Below are 22,641 nucleotides of genomic sequence, written 5' to 3' on the forward strand. Positions count from 1 at the left end.
ACCTTTTACCTTGAGCCTGTGTATGTCTTTTCCAATCAGATGTGTCTCCTGGAGGCAGCATATTGTTGGATTTGTTTTTTTAATCCATGTTACCAGCCTATGTCCCTTTATTGGAGAGTTTAAGCCATTAACGTTTAGAGTTACTATTGATATATGGTTTGTACTTCCTGCCATGTTTGATTATTTATCTCTTTTTTTTTTCTAATTTAGTTTGTTTCTCCATGATTAGCTTCCCCCCGTCCTCTGTCTTTACTGAGGCACTTCCCACTGATGGTTTTGGTTATTGTTTTTCGTATCTTCCTCGTGTAGTGTTTTGCTCAAGACTCTTTGCAATGCTGGTTTTCTGGCTACAAATTCTTTTAGCTTTTGTTTATCATGAAAGATTTTTATTTCGTTGTCGTACCTGAAGCTTAATTTTGCTGGATACAGAATTCTTGGTTGGCATCCATTGTCTCAGTGTTTGAAATACGTTGTTCCAGGATCTTCTCGCTTTCAGCGTCTGTGATGAAAAATCCGTTGTTAACCTCATTTGTTTACCCCTAAATGTAATCTGCCTCTTTTCTCTTGTAGCTTTTAATATTTTCTCTTTGTTCTGTATATTGGATATCTTCATAACAATGTGTCTTGGCGTTGGTCTACTGTGATTTTGTGTGCTCGGTGTCCTGTATGCATCTACAATTTGTATATCTGTTTCCTTTTTTATTTCTGGAAAGTTTTCTGTAATTATTTCATTCAGCAGATTACTCATTCCCTTGGTATGAATCTCTGTGCCTTCCTCTATCCCGATGACTCTTAAGTTTGGTTTTTTTAAGTTATCCCAAATCTCTTGGATGTTTTTCTCGTGATTTTTTACCAGCCTATCTGAGTTGGCTAGACTCTTTTCAGGATGATATATTTTGTCTTCATTATCTGACGTTCTGGCTTCTACTTGCTCCACTCTGTTAGTGATACTCTTGATTGAGTTTTTAATTTGGTTTATCGTTTCCTTCATTTCTAGAATTATTGTTTGATTTTTTTTTATAATCTCTATCTCCTGATAAAGATGCTTAACTTCTTCTTTTATCTGTTTATGTAATTCATTTTCAATGTGATCTTTAAGGTTCCTTTCCATCTGTCTAAGGTGTTCCTTGAGTTCTTTATATGGCCATTTTTCTGATGACTCTAGGTCCTCCTGAATATTTAGGCTGTCCTTCATTGTTTTTACTCATTTTCTTCCTTGCTTTTTTATGCTCATGTTACTTCTTGTTCTGTTTGACTGCTGAGTTACTGTTTACTCTTGTAAATTTATTTGATGCTTGGGAGGAGAGATATTAGAAGGGAAGGGAAGAAGTCACTAAAGAGAATGAGTGTAGGCAGGTAGAATTCAATAAAGGGGGAATAAGAAAATTGAAAAGAAATGAAAAGCCCAAAGAAAAAAAGTGAAAAGAAAGAAAGAAAAAACGAAAAAATAAAAATTTAAAACCAAAAATATTATGATAATAAAAAGATGGAAATTAAAGTTTAAAAAATAATAGTAATAATAATAGAATAAAAAGAATTAAAAAAATTGAAACCATTAATAAGAAAGTTAAAGAACAATAACATCAACAACAAAAAGTGAAAATAAAATAAAAAACATACTAATAATAATCATTAAAAAAGTAATAATAAATGCAGTCATAGAGCTCAATTAACTTCTCTTCCAGTAGGTGGATCTATGCCCACTGGGCCAGGCTTCTCTTCTTGATAGGTGGGAACCAATCACTGTGCCTTAGCTCTTCTTCCCAGACTGTGCGGGTCTCCAATCCTGAGTGCCTAGGGCCTTCTCTTGTGGTTCCTCAAGCCAGGCCCCGCTCACCTGTGACGCTCACCACAATAGTGGCTACACGCCGGGTCTGCTGCTCCTGGGAGCCCTGTTTTTATGGATGCCTGGGCACACCCTTTCTGTTTGCCTCCCTCAGACCCTAAGTTTGTAGGGCTTGGGGCTGAGGACCCCCAGCAAATTTGTTTGCCCTCTGGTAGCAACTCCCCTGGTAGCTGGTGCAAGGGACCTCTGTTGTCAGCACTGGTGGGAGCGATAGATGGGAGTTCTGCGCTGCTAGTCCCACATCACTCCTGATTCCCTGGATCTGGCTATCGTGCTCAGTTGGCTTTTACCTCTGTGAGTTCAGGTGGGCCGACTAGTTATTTCAGCGGGATCATTAGTGCTGAGTCACGAGAAGCAGGCGAACCAGAATTAGATTGCAGCCAATCCGGGCTCGGTGTGTTCTGAGAGGGGCAGACTGTTCGCCCGGGATCCCCTTCAGCTCAACAGTGCCTAGTGGTCCTGATTGAACAGTATTTTGACAGTTTACTTCTCCCTATGCCCGCGCAGCTGAAGGGGTTAGAGACTTGATCTCTCCGCGTCCGCCGCCATGTTGGATCACTTAGATTTTAAATTGTCACTCATCAGCTGTTCCATTTTACTCGGCAGCTCACTCGCGCGGTGAAGAGTCTGCTCTAAAGTGCTCCACAGGAAGCGGCGGCGGCCCAGCTGTGGCCTTTGGGACCCCCGGGGAGGGGGTGCGGGCTGGGGGAGGGGAGGCAGCACCTTGGGGCCTGTGCGGGCCGGGTACTGGGCACGCGAGAGAGCGGGCAGGGCGGGGGAAAGAAATTGAGATCTAGATTTAGGGAGTGAGCGTGGGAGGAGAGACATCGGGGGAGAAGCAAAGCGGAAAGGCGGAGAGGAGAAGGAGAAGGGGCCGAGGGAGCCGGGCAGCTCAGGGGCTGCAGCCTTACTGCTCGCGCTGAGGTCGTGATGGACTCACTCCACCTTGGCTGGAGTCGTGGCGGGTTCACTCCACTTAGGCCCCTTTCTTGACAAGGTACTGAGTCTTTGTGGACAGATCTCCTTTAATGATCTTTACTTCTTCTTTTAAGACTCGGCAACATACGCTGCGGGCACGGCGGCGCGGAGCACGGAGCGGCTTACTCACTTCCCGCCGCCATCTTTTACCCCCCGCCTTTCAATCTTTAATGCATATACAAATCTGTGAGGATCTTGCTAAAATGCAGGTTGTTATTCAGTGAATCTGGTGAGGGATCTGAGATTTGGCATTTCTAAGAGGTTCACAGGTGATGCCAGCAAGGCAGCTACTTCTCTATGGATTGTATATAAAACACTCACTTGACAATGAGAGAAATGGAAAGACCTGGCACTTCAGGCTGCTGGTAAGCAAAGTGTGTGCCTCCAAACAATAGGCGATGTCGATGACCTCATTAATTAATGCCACCAAAGGGCAATGAGGGGAAATGCCTTGTTTATTGTGAAATATACTTATGATAGTAGTGAAGTGTACAGAACATTGAGAGTCATATAAATAAAGATCATGGTCCTCTGGCTGTCTTATCTGGAGAATAATTGTTCTGACCTAGTCCTTAGACCACAGTGATGAATTTAAGCTTTCTTGGATAAGGGCCCCCAGTATTGTGCCTGATCAGAAACATGTACCAAAATTGACTTTTTCCCCATCTCTGTATCTGTAAGAGTATATTTACAAATATACTGATAATGGCTCAATTGAGTATTCAAATAATGAGAAATACTGAGTATAAGACCCAACAATTGCACTTCCAGGTACATACCTAGGAAAACTAAAAACATGGTCACGTGAAAACTTGTGCAAAAACATTGATAACAGCATTAGTCATAATCAGCCCAAAGTGGAAACAACCCAAATGACCACTGAAAGTTAAAAGGATTACAAATGTGATGTATTGTTAAAGTGTTTTATTACTCAACCATAAATAGAAATAAAGTACTGATGTATGTCATAATAAACATGACCTTTGAAAATAGTGCTAAGTGAAATAAACCAGAAAAGGTCACATATCATATCATTCAATTTATATAAAATGTCCAGAAAAGGCAAATCCAGAATTTGCTAGGGATAGGATAAGGAGAGAATATGAAGTAACTATTGATGGGTACAAGATTTCTATTTAGGATAATGAAAATGTTCTGGAAGTAGATTGCAGTGTGAATGGTCACCCAATTTTGTGAATATATAAAAAATTACTGAATTACTTACCTTGAAAATTTGAATTTTTATGATATATAAATTATATTTAATAAAAATGCAGAAAAGTGCATTAAGCACCAGATGCTTTAGCAGTTGGAGACCTGCAAAGTTCTCTTCACACTTGAGATCTGTAAAGTTGAATATTATTTAATTATGTAAAAGTCAATGGTATGTTTAAAACAAAAATAATTTCTTTGTGACTCCTCACTTTGAGAGATGGAGTTTATTTCCCCATTTCCCACTAATGAGAGATGGCCTCATGGCTTGCTTCAACCAATGAAGTGGGATAGAAATGACATGTGGGCAGTCCAAGCCTGGGCCTCAAGAGAAACTGACTTCTCTTGCTTTCTTAGAAGACTACAGCCATGTAACCAAGCTTGAGAAGTAGAAACCATGGTGAGAAGAGCAGCTTTCCTAACCACCATAGTGCCTCATCTGGAGGTCTTCAACAAGAATGGTCTCTGCAGAGACAAGCGTCCCATATAGAGCCTTGTGCAAATTATCTATCAGGGAATCCTGAGCAAATATGATTTTTAGTCACTAAGTCTGATAGTGATAGTTAGCAAGGTCCTAATTAGTGAAATAGATACAATTTCTTAATGGAACTTTGCTGAGACAACATTAATAATAAAATATCTGCAGCATCTGATAAGACTTTTCTTTGTATCTTATTTATGTTTCCCTGTTCCTCTCCATCCTTGATTTTTAAAAGACCTTTCTAGCTTGGTCTTCTGAACTAATACAAGTTGACTTCTCAGAGACCACAATAGTCTTTAAGAGACTTCATGAGATGAGTCCAAATGTGCAGCTGTTCTTGTGCCAGACAAAGAGATCTTGACTTAAAGACCCAGAGTCACTTCTTTTCTGTCCTCTATAATACTACTTAACTGGCATCTATAAGATTCTAGTTAGCTAACAGTAAAGTTTATTATCTGGGTTATTTCATACATATTTACCTGTTGACAATGTATAAAAGTTTTCTTGATAACTGATTAATGTTTGGTTTAACTGTTATGGTTCTGTATAGCCATGTTCATGGGTTTGGGGGACATTCTCTTTGTATCACTGTACATTATTGGCATCACCAACTAACAGGCACTTTTTGAATAGCTACTAAGTGTAATGAAACTTACCTGTATCCTGGGTAGTCTCCAGATATTTGTATGTTAGGTAATGCTCAGCTCTTTATAATTTTTCTAATTCTTTGTCTTCGATGAAAACATTGTCAATGAAAATATCTAAATGTTTTTTTTTAAAATAAGCAAATTATTGAATTATTTGACTCCTAACAAATATTTATTGAGTGACTACCAGGTCTTTGCAGTTTTCTAGACTCTGGGGATATACTGATGAGCAAAAAATGGATGACTTCATGGAGTACATATTCTAGAAGGGGAGATAAAAATTAAGTCTGTAGATTATAAGGTGTGTTAGATGCTATAAAAATAAGTTGTGGGGGACTAGAGAGGGCTGTTGGGTGAGATGTTACAATTTTACATAGAGCAGTCAAATTTAATGCAGCTCAGAAAAAAACTTGACCAACACAATGGGGTTTCTGAAGAAAATATTGTTCGCACAATTGTCCACCTCAGGCCAAAATGACTAGATCGTCATATACCTGCTTTGCATAGTCATTGGTTACAGGTTGTCATCTCAGGTGAGGAGACTTATGCACCTGAGGCAGATGCTGAAGGAGTGACAGGTGGAAACTCTATGCTACTCTCTACATTTGAGTATCGATTTCTTCACTGATGGAGGATAGGATGGTACATCTTCATGTCTACCCAAGAAAGCAACAGAGCATTTGGAGCTGAGATGTGGCATGCTATGACTGATGCCCTAAAGCAGTCACACTGGCTGCTGTGCTATGAATAGAGTTTAAGGAGGCAAGATCAGAATTAAGGAGGACAATGGAAGAATGAAGGCGGTAAGCCAGTGACTAGTAACAAAGATGAGAGGTGATTATGGCTTAGACCAAGGTAGTAGCAATGGTGGTGGTAAGAAGTGACAATATGCACTGATGAATATAAGAAAAAGAGAGAAATCAAGGATGGCTTCAAATTTGAGGGGATGAGCAACTGAAAAATGTTGTTGCCATTATACTGGTAAGGAAGTCCGGCAGGAATTTGATTTAGAATATGTGAAATTTGTGATGTTGACTCAATGTCATGATAGATGTGCCAGTCAGATTTCTTTTTTTTTAATTATTTTTTTTTAGTTGTATTTGGACACAATACCTTTATTTCACTTATTTATTTTTATGTGGTGCTGAGGATCAATCCAAGGGTCCCGCATGTGCAAGGTAAGCACTCTACCACTGAGTCACAACCCCAGCCCCCAATCAGATTTCTTTCACTGTGACAAAATACCTGAGAAAACCAACTGAAAAGGAGGAATGGTTTATTTGGCAAATAGTTTTAGAGGTTGCAGCCCAAATTTGGTTAGCTCTGTTGCTTTCGGTCCTATAGTGAGGCACAATATCATTGCATAAAGTGCTTAAAGGAACAAGTTGCTCACTTCATCATGGCCAGAAAACAAAGTATGGGGGCGCGTGGGGAATAGGGAAGGAGCTGGGTCCCAAAATCACCTTCAAAGGTATGCCTCCAATGACCTAACCTCCTTCCACTAGGTTTACCTCTTTAAGGTACTACCAACCAGTAGGGCCACAGCATGAGTGCCTTGGGGGGACATGTCAGATCTAAACCATAACAGATGTTGTGCAGGTAATTGAACACATAAATCTATAGGTCAGGGCACAACTGTGGGATACAGATATAAGTTTTAGACCCTTATTTTATATAAAAAAAAGCACACACTAACTGAATCATGAAATTAGGGTAGATGCAGAAGAAAGAAGGCCCCAGGAAATTGCACTATGTGATGGTTGTGGAGATGAGGGATGCTTTGCAACAAAACCTCTAAAGAGAGGCCAGAGTGGTAAGAAAAGTTCCAGGAGAAAAGAAAATACTGAGGACCAAACAGAAAAGGTATTTCAAAGAGAAAGATTAGTCAGTTGTATCCACTCTTTCCCATCAGACAAGTAAGATGATGAAAATGTCACCACTAGGTTCAACAACCTGCAGGTTGTTTTGAAACACTAGAAGATCAGCTTCAGTGAGTGGTGGGGAAAATACCTGCATAAATGCACTCGAGAGAATAGGAGTAGGAGACTTTAAGATAGTAAGACGATTCTCCTGTGGAGATTGGCTATAAAGGATAGAACAGAAGTGGGGCAATAAGTAAGGGAAAGGTGGGTTTGAAACATTTTTCTTATTTTTTTTATTTTTAGCTACACATGACAATAGAATGTATTTTGACATATCATAAATACATGGAGTATAAATTTCCATTTTTGTGGTTGTAAGTGATATGTATTCATATATGAACATAGTGAAGTTGTATCCAATTCATTCTACTATCTTTTCTATTCCCACATACCCTCCTTTCCCTTCATTCCCCTCTAAGACAGTGAACTTCAATTCTTTCCTCCCCCTACTTAGTGTGCGTTATCGTCTGCGTATCAGAACATTAGCCTTTTTTTTTTTTTTTTTTGGAATTGGCTTACTTCATTTTGCATAATAGTCTCCAGTTCCATCCATTTGCCAGAAAATGCAATAATTTCATTCTTTATGGCTTGGTATTATTTTGTTGTATACAAATACCACATTTTCTTTATCTATGCTTCTGTTGAGGTTCACCTAATTTGGTTCCACAGCTTTGCTATTGTAAACTGAGCTGCTATAAACATTGATGTAGTTGCATCACTATAGTATGCTGATTTTAAGTGTTTGGATATATGCCAAAGAGTGGGATAACTGGGTTAAATGGTGGTGGTGATTTCATTTCAGGTTTTCTGAGGAATCTCCATACTGCTTTCCAGAGTGGCTGCACCAATTTGTAGTCCCACCAACAATGTATGGGTATACCATTTTCTCCCACAACATCACCAACATTTATCTTTACTTGTATTCTTGATAATTGCCATTCTGACTAGAGTGAGATGAAATCTCAGTGTAGTAAAACATTTCTTAAATGAAAGACATTTCTAAGGTTTCTGCTTTTGAAATCTATTTTATTTTTAATTGTCAATTTTGAATTCTATATTAATGGGGGGCAGTGTGATGTTTTGATATGTTTACATTGTGGAATGATCAAATCAATCTAATAAATGTATCACCTAAAATACTTACTTTTGTATGGCAAAGCATCTAAAATATAATTTCTAGAAAGACAAATACCAAAAGTGAAATGGTGATGACAATCCAGTGGAGAAAAAAAATTCAAGATGCAAAAGTGTGAGAAGATGATTGCAAGAGTGGTACTCTAAAGTTGGGTAGAAGAGGTGGAGTAAAAAGCGAGGCTAATCATACTCACATACAGACTAACACAGCCAGTTCTTCCTTGCTGTCTGGAGGGTGGTGGGGTTACAACCTTGTTTGCAGGTAGGTAGCAGTTTTGTGGGGCTGAGCTGGCCAAAGTGGACTTCTGACTACTGCTTGTGAAATCATAGTCATGGTTATCAATGAGAATGAGGAAGATTGGAAAGCAATGTTGGTAGTTGATGAAAGAAGCAATAGTATGAAATTGCTTTCTAAAAAGTAAGGATACAATGGTTGAATAATATTGTTGCAGAGGAGATTCAAAAGAGTGAGCTAGAAGAAAACAACATGGGGAAAGGGTTGCTGGAAGTTTAGCCATAAAGTGGTCCATGAGTTGGTAATGACAGCATCCAGATATGACCCTGTGTATGATATTGAATGTCAAGATCCCTAGAGCAGAATAGGTCAGTGAATGAGTACAACATTGGAAGAATGTTAAAAACACAAAAAATATGATACAAATCTTCCTTTAAGGCATGAAAATGATTGTGGAGTTTGCCAAGAAATGACAGGTGTCCCTTATGGTGGAGTTTGAAGATACAAAATTTAAAACCATAGGTTTTAGGGAGGAGACAGTGAAAAATATGGAAATGGTAATGAGGATCCAGGATGACCACAACACCTTTCCAGGGATAATGAAATGCCAATGTGAGAAAGAAGAAGTGGTATTTGAGAGGGTGAAAGTGAAGCAGTGTTCTGGGGAGAGCCCAGTTTTAGAGCAAGCCCGGGAAGGAAACAGCCCAGGTCCCCAGGATACAATGGCTTTGCAGAGGATGGACCACAAATACCCCATGGAGCTCCGAGTTTTCCCAGGTTTCCCAAGTTGGCCTTGGTTGTGTATATGTGAGTCCTGCAGATAGCCCAGGCATCTTGGGTCTCTCGTGGATTCTGGCATAAACAAGAAAACAGGGAACATGGAGGGATAGTCATTGTGGATTCTGAGAACAAGCTTACAAAATCAGTTTTTGATAACCTCACGTTGAAAGGGAAGAACTTGGTTAGTTGCCTCAGCTGTGGCATTTGGTGCCACACACTGAGGAAGTCAATAGTGCCTGCACTGTCCAGGTATGATTCTGTCATGCTGTTTTTCTTCTCCTTAGCTCAGCATTTTTTCTGATGCAATTTTCAGAGCATATTTGAAATAAATGTATCCAAGGTTTAGACGCTTCCATACACTATGGATCAGGCACTGTGAAACAAATATGAATGTCAAGGTCCCTAGAGCAGAACAGGTCAGTGAATGAGTGCACCATTGTAAGAATGCTAAAAACACAACAGATATGATAAGAATCTTCCTATAAGGAAGATAAGACATTAATGTCTTAGAAAGGGGCTTTTACCAGAACCAAAAACCTTGGTTATATGTGTTTGTACACATACAAACACCATGTAAACCTTGTACCTGAACTTCTCGGTGCCTGATTGAAGAACTGAAGTGAGATACTTTTGCCTGCTGTTAACCACTGACTCTAATTGGGTTTCTTTATTATACTTACATGGTACCCTTTGCTTTCTTCCTAAAATCATTTTTTTCAATATGTGAAATTATTGTAATTATACATATATATGAGAGAGAGGGAGGGAGTCAGGGAGAATTTATTGTCTATCTTATTAGAATATAATTTCTGGTAGTGAAGGCAGAGATTGATCTCTATCTCTACACCTAACATATCAATATCACTTAGACATACTAGATAGTCAATAATATTTTGTTGCACAGATTTAAAAAAGATTCAACTCTGTTTGGTGCTTTTCAGATAATAATTGATATCATAATGTGTTTCTATGGCTTGTGTAAGGGACATGGATGGAAACCTGTACTGTTGTGCTAAATATACTTTTTAAATTTTGATTATAATTTTATTAATAGGAAAGAGAAGCTTCAATTTAAAATAATATAGCAAACACTGTTTATTATGTGCCAGACATTATGCTAACCATGTGTAGGGATTAATTTCATTCCTTTGACAATCCTACAAGGCATTTACTCTTATTTTTCCATGTTACACATAGGGAAACTGAGACATAAACTATTAAAAGTCATACATTTGGCAAGTGGCAGAGTTCATCATCTAACCTAGTCTGTAGGGACCCAGAGTCCCTGGGCCTAATTGCTATCATAATGCTTTTGAATAATTGTTCTTAAGGAAAGTTTTAATTTTCTTTTTATGTATAATTCAACCACTTACAGTGTCAAAGGAGGAAGATGGACACATAAGATTCTATGGAGATTATAGCACATAATTTATTTGAATATTCATGATCTGGTACATTAAATAAGCATAATGCCTTCACCTAAAGCTGGGGAAGAGAAATTTTTTATAAAAGGACAAATGGCCCTATAAATTTTTATCATAAAGTTTGCAAATGATGGTGATTCTGTGTCATCCTAAAATGTCTTCTGCAATTACAACAAAATAACTTTTATCCAGTCAAGTGCTTCCACATACTTTCAATATTTTTCATTCCTTATTCTCTCTTCATATAGATGATGATGCTTGAAATCATATGATGACTTCCCAGTTTTTCAAAATTAGACCCTGTAGGAATGAAGAATCGCATATGACAGAAGTTGCTTCATTAAGCTATCATATTTAAAGGTTGGGCTATTTTAATTGGAAAAACTGGCAGCAAATGCAGTATAAATTAAAGGGAATTTTGTACATCACTTAAGAGTCTGTTTCTGCTTTAGCCTATAAACTTTATATCCTTCACACATCAGAAAAAAATCTTATAAAATGTAAAACTAATATTTTATGGTACATAAATGATTATGGTTCAGACACCATGAAATATATCTTTGAGCAAATATCATTTCATACCATGATTTTATAAATTTCTCCTTTAATGATGCAACATTTTTAAAAAAGATTTCCTTGCTCACCTTCAGCACCTTGGCTATTTCCACAATCTCTTTTGCAGGCTTCATCTATCTCTATTCAAAAGTGCCATACAAAGCAATTGCTCAAGACTATCCTGACACTTTCTTCTTTTACAAGCCCATATTGTGACAATGTCTTCACAGTCAGTAGGTACTACAAATATTTCAAGAGGCCTAGGATATGAGAAGGAAAACCGTGAACTAGGAGAATGCATCCCACACCTAAATATTCTTAAATTCAGAAAAAAAAAACGTAAAACATTTGGCTAGTGACAAACAAAACAATCAGCTCTTCCTGCCAGCTTGATTGGGTGTGAGGCTTTCTACTCTCCATTTAGGAAATCTCATTTTCGTTTCTAGCCTCATTTTTCCATAGGGCCAATGACCCCCATATTTCTCTATTTTTCTTTGTGCTATGTATCTTTATATTTATATGCTATCTGGCATTTCTAATAAGATGGATTGTCTACTTCAAATCTAGTTTTCTTCTGTTGTTTCTCCACAAATATGGTCCCCACACCATTCACCTGCACAAAGCAGAAATCAAGTTTCTTTGACAGCTCCCTGTCTGAACTGAGGTTCTCTTTCCCTTTCCCCTTATCTAATGCTTCACCAGATCCTATCAGTTCCCCCTTTCTTTACACATCTCTTCAGCCTGCTCATCACCTCCATGGTTACCCACCTTTCTTCTTTTACAGTCATTCATTTAGTCACTTGGATATTTGCAATGCCCATTTGAGCACTGTTCAGTTTTCCCTACGTTTCGTTCTCCACACTGAAACCAGAATGTCCTAAAACACAAGCCGACCATGTTGCATTTCTATTTAATATCCTTCATTGACTGCCAATAGCTCTCAAAATTCAAACTCTCTAACATGGCTATGTTCTTTAGAGTTAGACCTGCCTCTTCCTCCAGCTTCATCTGGCTTCCTTTTTCCCTTAGTTGTCTGCACTAAAGCCCAGTTGACCTCCTATTGCAGCAGCTTTATTTCCACATCCCTCTGCCTGGGAAGTTTCTGCTTGACCAGCTGTGCTCAGAGCATGCCTTTTCTTTTTGCAAGTCTCAGGTTAAGGTTAATGTCTTAGGAAACCCTTTCCCAAACATCTGAGATTGGAAAAGAATTCCTTTGATATAGACTCATGAAGAAACTGGCTCTTTCCTTACCACGATTTGTGATTATGTGTTTGTTCATCACTGTGATTATTTGGTGAAATCCTGTCTCCTTCACTTGACTGGAAGCTTCTTCAGAGAAGAAAATTTTCTGCTTTTTCTCAGAGATTACAAGCATCAGATGTATTTTTGAATGAACAGATGATTAAATAAATAAATATAACCTAACCTTCAGTGCAAACAGTACTTTTCAATTTAGAACCGCAGAGATACTTAACAAGCATGTGAGCTCCTCAGACATTGACTGTTTGGGAAGGCTGTTATTTTCCACTGCTCTGCTTGAGCCTCAGGCCACTCCATATATCCTCACTGGGCAGAACTAACTGAGGCTCACTGAGAATAGAGCCAGCAGCAGCTTATGAAGAGTTGCTCTGTCATTTGTAATAACTCCTCCAGCTGCAGCCCACATAACTTAGAGATGGCATCATAAACATCTACTGCTGTCCTCCTTAGTGCGCTTTCTGATGGTGGTTTGTATTTAAAGGAGCAAGCTGAGCTCTGCTATCTGTCTTTCCTTCTCTGAGGTCCTCTGTAAGTTGACATTAAGTCCACACCCAGTGCTACTGATTTTCACAATAATCCTGAGACGGATGCAATGGTGATGAACTGCCTTCATTAAGGTAATAACTCTCCCAAAAGGAGAAAATAATTCTACAGTGTTCCCAGACATGGATACTGTCTGTTAAAAATGTACCAGTTGTGCAGTGCTTTGTAAAGTATTCATATTATGTTTTACAGCTCCATTGTATAGTCATAAATGCCTGTAGGTCAGGGATGGTCTCTTTGTTTCTTCTCAATAAACCAATGTAACATTGTAGACACAGTAGAAATTTCATAAACATCAGTATCTGAGAAGTCAGTAATTATGGCCAATTATGCCAATGGGATGTGGTAGTCTCTCTGTAAACCTGGATATTTGGCAAATAGAAATTTTAATATATTTTGATTCTGGTACAAATGAGTATTAGCAACTCCAAAAGCCCAGAATTTACTTTGGTTTTCAGGAGCTTATTAAAATAAATCCAAAACATTATGTCAGTATGCAACTCTAATGAATATAAGGTCTTTTTTTAAAAAAAATATAACCACCATTAAATAGGTAACTAAATTAATTCTAATTCTATTTCAAACCCAATTTATGTTGAGCTTTTTCCTAATTGTCTTAAATATGTGCTTTTGTAGTTGGTTTGAATGAGGATCCAAATAAGACACCACATTATATTTGTTTTTTGTCTCTTAAACATCCCTTCTACCTGTCCCCCCTCCTCTCTTTCTCCCTTCCACAGTTCAGTTGGAGAAATTCTCATCCTGTGAAAGGTCAGATACTCTAGCATTGACTGAGTATAGTTTACTCAGTGTCTTTTACCTTGTTTCTTGCCACTCTGTATCTCTGGTAAAATTATAGTACTATATAGAGAAGATTAGATTCATATTCATTTATTATCAAGAGCCCCTGAGAGATTGTGCTTTTTGCTTCCTAGTTATTACATTAGAGGTCTAAAATGCCTGGTTACTTCACTCTTAGTAATGTTTGACTTGACCAATGCATTTAAGTCCTGCCAGCCTGATACCTCCCTTAAAAGATTTCCATTAGCTTCTTATCAAGTTACTTATTACTTTATTATAAAATGATTTTTTTGGAACTTAGTAATAGTTCTTTATGACTGCAGATATAAAGGGTTTTGTAGTATTCCTAAGCATCATAGTAATGCTAGTGGGTTTGTAGTCTTCAATAATATTAAGAAGATATTTGTATGAAGTAGCTGTCAAGAAAATAAGACTGCAATAATACATCCATCATTTTCAGGATTATTGGTAACTTGGGCATATTCTCCCCAAATGACCTTGCCTCCTTATGTCACAAGGTTCAACTTGCTCAGATTCTCCTTGACGACAGTATATTTAATAATATTGCCCAAACTTTTTGTACAGAAATTTCAATGCATTGCAATCTCTTTACTCTTTGATGCTCAAACTTTTATTGTTATATTTTATTTTACTTTTTTGTATTAATATTTCAGATTCATTTGGAATTTATTCTGGTATATAATATGAAGAATACATCAAATTTTACACATCATATGCCTAGCCAGTTGTCCTGATACTAATTATTAAAAATTTGTCTTTTTCCACATATTTGACATGAAGTTTTTATCACTACCCACTTCTATATGTATTTGAAACTATTCTGTATATTCTATTTTCATTGGGTTTCAGTATATTATTAATAAAATAATACTATTGTTTTATTTTATTTTATTATTTTTTCTAATAGTTATACATGATAGTAGAATGTGTGTGTGTGTGTGTGTGTGTGTGTGTATAGTGTGTGTATGGAGTATAACTTCTCATTCTTCTGTTTCTACATGATGTAGAGTTACATTGGTCATATAAACATATATTCATACAGGATAGTAATATCTGATTTATTCTAGTACCTTTCCTGTTAACATTCCTCCTCCCTTTCCTTAATTTTCCTTTTTCTAATCCAGAGGATTTCTATTCTTTCCTAATCCCCTCCTTTATTATGAAATTAGTATCCATATATCAGAGAGAATATTCAGCTTTTGTTTTTTTTGTGATTGGCTTATTTCACTTAGCATGATATTCTCCAGTTACATCCATTTATGGCTGAGTAATATTATATTGTGTATACATACCACGTTTTCTTTATTCATTCATCTATTGTACGACACCTAGGTTGGTTCCATAGCTTAGTTATTGTGAATTGAGCTGCTATAAACATGAAATGGCTGCATCACTGTAGTATGCTGATTTTTGTCCTTTCAGTATAAACTGAGGAGTGCAATAGGTCAAATGGTGGATCCATTCCAAGTTTTCTGAGGAATCTCCATCCTGCTTTTATAGTAGTTGTACCAATTTGCAGTCCCACCAGCAAAGTATGAGTGTACATGTTTCCCCACATCCTTGTAATTGTTGTATTATTGTTGTCTGTATTTTTGATGATTGCCATTCTGACTGGAGTAATATAAAAACTTAAAAATAGTTTTGGTTGCATTTCTCTAATTGCTAGATATGTTGAACATTTTTTTTTCATGTTGACTAATCATATTTCTTCTGTGAAGTAATCTGTTCAGTTTCTTTGCCCATTTATTGATTTTTTTAAAAAAAGTTTTTTTTAGTTATTTGTATCCTAGAGATTAATGCTCTGAGGTGCAGGTGGCAAAGATTTTCTCCTATTCTGTAAGCTCTCTCTTCATGTTATCAATTGTTTCCTTTTCTGAGAAGAATCTTTTTAATTTGAATCCATTCCATTTATTAATTCTTGATCTTATTTCTTGTGCTTTAGGAATCTGGTTAAAGAAGACGGGTCCTAAGATGACATGATGCAGCTTTGGTTCTACTTTTTCTTCTAGTACTTGCGCAAGATCTCTGTTCTAAAGCCTGAGCCCTTGATCCACTTTGAGTTGATTTTTGTGCAGGGTGAGAGATACAGGTTTTATTTCATTTTACTACATATGGATTTCCAGTTTTTCCAGAATCACTTTTTAAAGATGCTTTTTACCAATGTATATTTTTGACACCTTTGTCTAGTATGAGATAACTATTTATGTGCAATTGTCTCTGTGTCTTCTATTCTGTACCATTGGTCTAAATGTCTGTTTTGGTGTCAATATCATGCCATTTTTGTTACTATAGCTCTATAGCATAATTTAATGACTAGTATTGTGATGCCTTCTGCTTCACTTTTCTTGCTACGGATCACTTTGGCTATTCTGGGATTCTTATTTTTCCAAATGAATTGCATGACTGCTTTTCCTATTTCTCTGAAGAATTTCATTGGGAGTCTAATAGAAATTAAATTAAATCTGTGTAGGACTTATGATAGTATGGCCATTTTGATGATGTTACTTCTGCCTATCCAAAAACATGACACATCTTTCCATCTTCTAAGGTCTTCTTCAATTTCTTTCTTTAGTGTCCTGTAGTTTCATTGTAGAGAACTTTCAATCCTTTTGTTAGACTGATTCCCATTTTTTTGAGGCTATTGTGAATGGGGTAGATTTCCTAATTTCTCTTTCAGTATATTCTCATTGATATATAGGAATGCCTTTGATTTATGGGTGCTAATTTTATATCCTGCTACTTTGCTGAGTTTATTTATAAAGTCTAGAAGTTTCCTGGTGGAAATTTTTAGGTTGTCTAAATATAGAATGTTGTTGGAAAATAGGGATAGATTGAGTTCTTCTTTTCCTGTTCGTTCCCCTTTAATTTTTTCTTCTAATTTCTCTGGCTAGAGTTTCAAGGACTTTGTTGAACAGAAGTGGTGAGAGAGGGCATCCTTGTCTTGTTCCAGATTTTAGAGGGTATGTTTCAATTTTTCTCCATTTAGAATGATATTGACCTTGAGTTTAGCATATGTAACTTTCACAATGTTGAGACATGTTCCTACTATCCCTAGTTTTTCTAGAGTTTTGAATATGAAGGGGTACTGCATTTGTCTAATGCTTTTTCTGCATCAATTGAAATCATATGATTCTTGTATTTAAGTCTATTGATGTGATAAGTTATGTTTTTTGATTTACCTATGTTGGAGCAACCTTGCATCCCTGGTATGAATCCCATTTGATTGTGGCACACAATATTTTTAATATGTTTTGTATATTATTTGTCAGAATTTTATGGAGAATTTAAACATCTATACTCATCAGGGATATTAGTGCGATTTTCTTTCCTTGATGTGTCTTTGTCTGGTTTTGGTATCATGGTAATACTAGCCTCATAGAATGATGTTACTTCTGCCTCATAGAATGAGTTTGGAAGGGACACCTCCTTTTCAATTTCATGGAATAATTTGAAGAGAATTGTTTTTAGTTCTTCTTTAAAGGTGTTATAGAATTCAGCGGAAAATCCATCTGGTTCTGGACATTTCTTAGTAGATATTTGATGGTGTCTTCTATTTCATTGCTTGGAATATTCTGTTTAAATTGGGAATACCCCCCTGATTTAGTTTATGTAGGTCATACATCTCTAGAAAACTGTTACTGGAGTATAAATTTTCAAAATAATTTCTGATTATCATCCATATTTCAGTAGAATCCATTGTGATATATCTTCTTTTCATCACAAATTTTAGTAATTTGGGTTTTCTTTCTCTTCATTAGTAGGCTAAGAGTTTATCAATTTTCTTTAGTTCATTGAAGAATCAACATTTTGTTTTGCTGATTTTTGAATTGTTTCTTTTGTTTTAATTTCATTGATTTTAGCTCTGATTTTAATTATTTCTTGTCTTCTACTTTTCATGTTGATTTGTTCTTCTTTTTCTAGGGTTTGAGGTGTAATAGTAGGTTATTTATCTGGCTATTTTCTATTCTTTTAATGAATGAATTCAATGCAATAAATTTTCCTCTTAGAACTACCTTCAAAGCATCCCAGAAATTTTGCTATGTTGTGTTGCTTTTCTCATTTATTTCTAAGTATTTTTTTTATTTCATCCCTGATTTCTTCTGCTGTCATTCAATAGTGTGTTATTTAGCCTCCAGGTATTAGAGTAACTTCTATTTTTTTTTAATTTTATCTATGTTTTCTAATTTTAGTCCATATGATCTGATAAAATGTGCAGTATTATCTGTTTTTCTGTATTTGCTAAGAGTTGTTTTTTTGCCCTAACACATGGTCTATATTAGAGAAGGATCCCTGTGCTGCTGAGGGAAAAAATTATTCAATTAGTTTTGGATATAATACTCTATATTTTTGTTAAGTCTAAATTGTTCATTGTATTTATTAGTTCTATAGCTTCTTTTGTTTCTTTTTTGTTTGGAGGATCTATCCAGTCATAAGAGAGGTATGTTAAAGTCACCCTGTTTTATTGTGTTGTGGTCTATTTGATTATTGAAGTTGAGAAGTTTTATTTTTTAATGTAGATGCTTCATTGTTTGGGGCATAAATATTTAGGATTGTTATGTCTTGTGGATGTATAAATCCCTTAAGCACTATAAAATGTCTTTCTTTGTCCCTTCTGATGAATTGTAGCTTGCAGTGCACATTATCTGATATGAGAATAGAAACCCCTGCTTGTTTGCACAACTAATGTGAGTGATGTTTTTTTCCCATCCTTTGACCTTCAGTCTGTAGATGTATTTGTCTATGAGGTGAGTCACTTGGAGACAGCATGTTGTTGGGTCTGGTTTTTTAATCCAGTCTGCCAATCTAAATCTTTGGATTGATGGGTTTAGGCCATTTATATTCAATGTAATTATGGAGAGATGATTTTTATTCTCAGTAATTTTGGTTAATTTCTGTTTTTTTTTTTTTTTTAATTTGTATCAGTTTATCCTTTGTTTGACTATCCCCTTAGTGTATTCCTCCCTTCTCTGATTTTCACTTTTTTTTCATCTTTATGGAATGTTTTGCTGTGAATATTCTGTAGTGCAGGCTTTCTAGTTGTAAATTCTTTTAACTTTCTTCTTTTAAATCATGTAAAGTTTATATTTCATCTTTGAATATGAAGCTTAATTTTGCTGGGTATTGATTTCTTGTTTGCATCTATTTTCTTTCAGAGCTTGGAATGTGTTATTCCATGACCTCCTATCTTTGAGGTACTGAATTGAGAAATCAGCTTACCACTGTATCAGTCTCTCTCTAAATATGACTTGTCAGTTTTCTCAGAAAGCCTTTACAATTATATCCTTATTTTGTATGGTAGGCATGTTCCTTGGTTTGGATCTGTTGTAATTTTGTATATTCGTGGTCCTTTAAGGTTCCTGTATTTGATTTCCATTGCATTCTTTAGGTTTGAGAAATTTTCTGATATTATTACATTGACAAAATTATGTATTACCTTGGTTTATATTCCTGCACCTTCATCTATTCCAATAATCTTACATTTAGTCTTTCCACATTATCTCATATTTCTTGGAAGTTCTATTCATATTCTCTTAACATCTTCTCTCCATGGTCAACTTTATTTTCTAGATTATACATTTTGTCTTCATTGTCTGAATTTTTGTCTTCCAAGTGGGCTCATCTGTTAATGATGCTTTCATTGAGTTTTTAATTTGGTTTGTTGTCCTTCATTTTGAGAATTCCTGCTTGATTTCTTTTCAGAATCTCTCTTTGTTCTAGTGATCTTTCACCTCCTGAATTTTATCCCTGATTTCTCTCCTTAAATAATCCTTTACCTCGAAGATCAGTTTAACTATGAACATTCTAAACTTCTTCTCTGACATTTCTTCCACTGTGGTATTAATGGGTTCTGTTATTGGTACATCTGGTTTGTTTTTTTTTTTTTTTTTGGAGTGGTTTGTTCCATTGTTTTTTCATGCTCCTTTTGTGTCTACCCATCTAGAAATGTGGATCTGAGACAGTACAGTTTCTACCCTGTAGACCTATAGTGTCCCTGAATGTTTCCAGTACCTCACTTCTAAGAGTGACACAAATAATAACAGCACCCAATGCAAACAATATACAGCCTTAAACCAAATCCTACTGTGATGTCTTCAGTTTTGTTGTAATAAAAAGAAATGATGTGTTCAGTTATTGCCTAAAATAAAAACACTAAGTTTACAAAAAGGTTTACAATTTTAAATGATGGACAAAGAGAGAACATAAGTGAGGTAGGATGTGATATTTTTAAGGAAGGAGGAGAGAAGATAGAAGTAATATAGGAAGAATGAAAGAGGGAATAATAGAGTTGGCTGTTAGCAGGCGAAAAGAGAGAAAGAGAATCAAGGGAAACATAAGTGAGAGGTTCAGACAGGCCCGTGCTGACCTAGCTGCAAACTCACCAATCTGTGTTTCCAATTTCCACTCCACTATAGTCACACACACACACACACACACACACACACACACAATGTTGTATAAATATATGGTATATTGTATATATACATAAGGTATATATAGTATATTGTATAGATATACAATAAAATTAAAAAAAAATAAAAATATAAAAAAATATAAATAAAAGATTAAAAACCAAAACTAAAATACACTAATCAGACATCTCAATCCTCAATAAACTGATGCATGAAAAACAATTGGCTTCAAAAATGTTAGAAATGTGAGGGGAAAAAAAAGAAAAAAAATCTTTTTTTTTTCTTTTTTTTTATTGGATGTTCACAACATTACAAAGCTCATGACAAATCATATTTCATAGATTAGAATCAATTGGGTTATGAACTCCCGTTTTTACCCCAAATACAGATTGCAGAATCACATTGGTTACACATCACATTTTTACATACTGCCATATTAGTGACTGTTGTATTCTGCTACCTTTCCTATCCTCTACTATCCCCCCTCCCCTCCCCTCCCATCTTCTCTCTACCCCATCTACTGTAATTCATTTCCCTCCATGTTTGTTATCCCCTTCCCCTCATAAACTCTTATATGTTATTTTGTATAACTATGAGGGTCTCCCTCCATTTCCATGTGATTTCCCTTTTTTTTCTCCCTTTCCCTCCTGCCTCATGTCTCTGTTTAATGCTAATCTTTTCTTCCTGCTCATCCTCCCTGTTTTGTTCTTAGTTGCTCTCATTATATCAAAGAAGACATTTGGTATTTGTTTTTTAGGGATTGGCTAGCTTCACTAAGCATAATCTGCTCTAGTGCCATCCATTTCCCTGCAAATTCCGTGATTTTGTCATTTTTTAGTGCTGCGTAATACTCCATGGTGTATAAATGCCACATTTTTTTATCCATTCATCTATTGAAGGGCCTCTGGGTTGATTCCACAGTCTAGCAATTGTGAATTGTGCTGCTATGAACATCGGTGTGGCAGTATCCCTGTAGTGTGCTCTTTTAAGGTCTTCAGGAAATAGTCCGAGTAGGGCAATCAATAGCTGGGTCAAATGGTGGTTCCATTCCCAGCTTTCCCAGGAATCTCCATACTGCTTTCCAAATTGGCCGCACCCGTTTGCAGTCCCACCAGCAGTGTACAAGAGTACCCTTTGCCCCACATCCTCGCCAGCACTTGTTGTTGTTTGACTTCATCATAGCTGCCAATCTTACTGGGGTGAGGTGGTATCTTAGGGTGGTTTTGATTTGAATTTCCTTGACTGCTAGAGATGGTGAGCATTTTTTCATGTACTTGTTGATTGATTGTATGTCCTCCTCTGTGAAGTGTTTGTTCATGTCCTTGGCCCATTTGTTGATTGGGTTGTTTGTTTTCTTATTGTCTAATTTTTTGAGTTCTTTGTATACTCTGGATATTAGGGCTCTATCTGAAGTGTGAGGAGTAAAAATTTGTTCCCAGGATGTAGGCTCCCTATTTACCTCTCTTATTGTATCTCTTGCTGAGAAAAAACTTTTCAGTTTAAGAAAGTCCCATTTGTTGATTCTTGTTATTAACTCTTGTGCTATGGGTGTCCTATTAAGGAATTTTGAGCCCGTCCCCACAATCTGTAGATCGGAGCCAACTTTTTCTTCTATCAGATGGAGAGTCTCTGATTTGATATCTAGCTCCTTTATCCACTTTGAGTTGACTTTTGTGCATGGCGAAAGGAGGGGATTCAGTTTCATTTTGTTGCATATGGATTTCCAGTTTTCCCAACACCATTTGTTGAAGATGTTATCCTTTCTCCATTGCATGTTTTTAGCTCATTTATCAAATATAAGATAGTTGTAGTTTTGTGGATTGGTTACTGTGTCCTCTATTCTGTACCATTGGTCCACCCGCCTGTTCTGGTACCAGTACCATGCTGTTTTTATTACTATTGCTCTGTAATATAGTTTGAAATCTGGTATCGCTATACCACCTGATTCACACTTCCTGCTTAGAATTGTTTTTGCTATTCTGGGTCTTTTATTTTTCCTTATGAATTTCATGATTGCTTTATCTATTTCTACAAGAAATGCCATTGGGATTTTGATTGGCATTGCATTGAACCTATAGAGAACTTTTGGTAATATCGCCATTTTGATGATGTTAGTTCTGCCTATCCATGAACAGGGTATATTTTTCCATCTTCTAAGATCCTCTTCTATTTCTTTCTTTAGGGTTCTGTAGTTTTCATTGTATAGGTCTTTCACTTCTTTTGTTAGGTTGATTCCCAAGTATTTTATTTTTTTTGAGGATATTGTGAATGGAGTGTTTTTCCTCATTTCCATTTCAGAAGTTTTGTCGCTGATATACAGAAATGCCTTTGGTTTATGTGTGTTGATTTTATATCCTGCCACTTTGCTGAATTCATTTATTAGTTCTAGTAG

This window comes from Spermophilus citellus (genome assembly GCF_964194105.1).
Source record: "Spermophilus citellus genome assembly, chromosome: 11".
NCBI classification, from domain to species: Eukaryota; Metazoa; Chordata; class Mammalia; order Rodentia; family Sciuridae; genus Spermophilus; species Spermophilus citellus.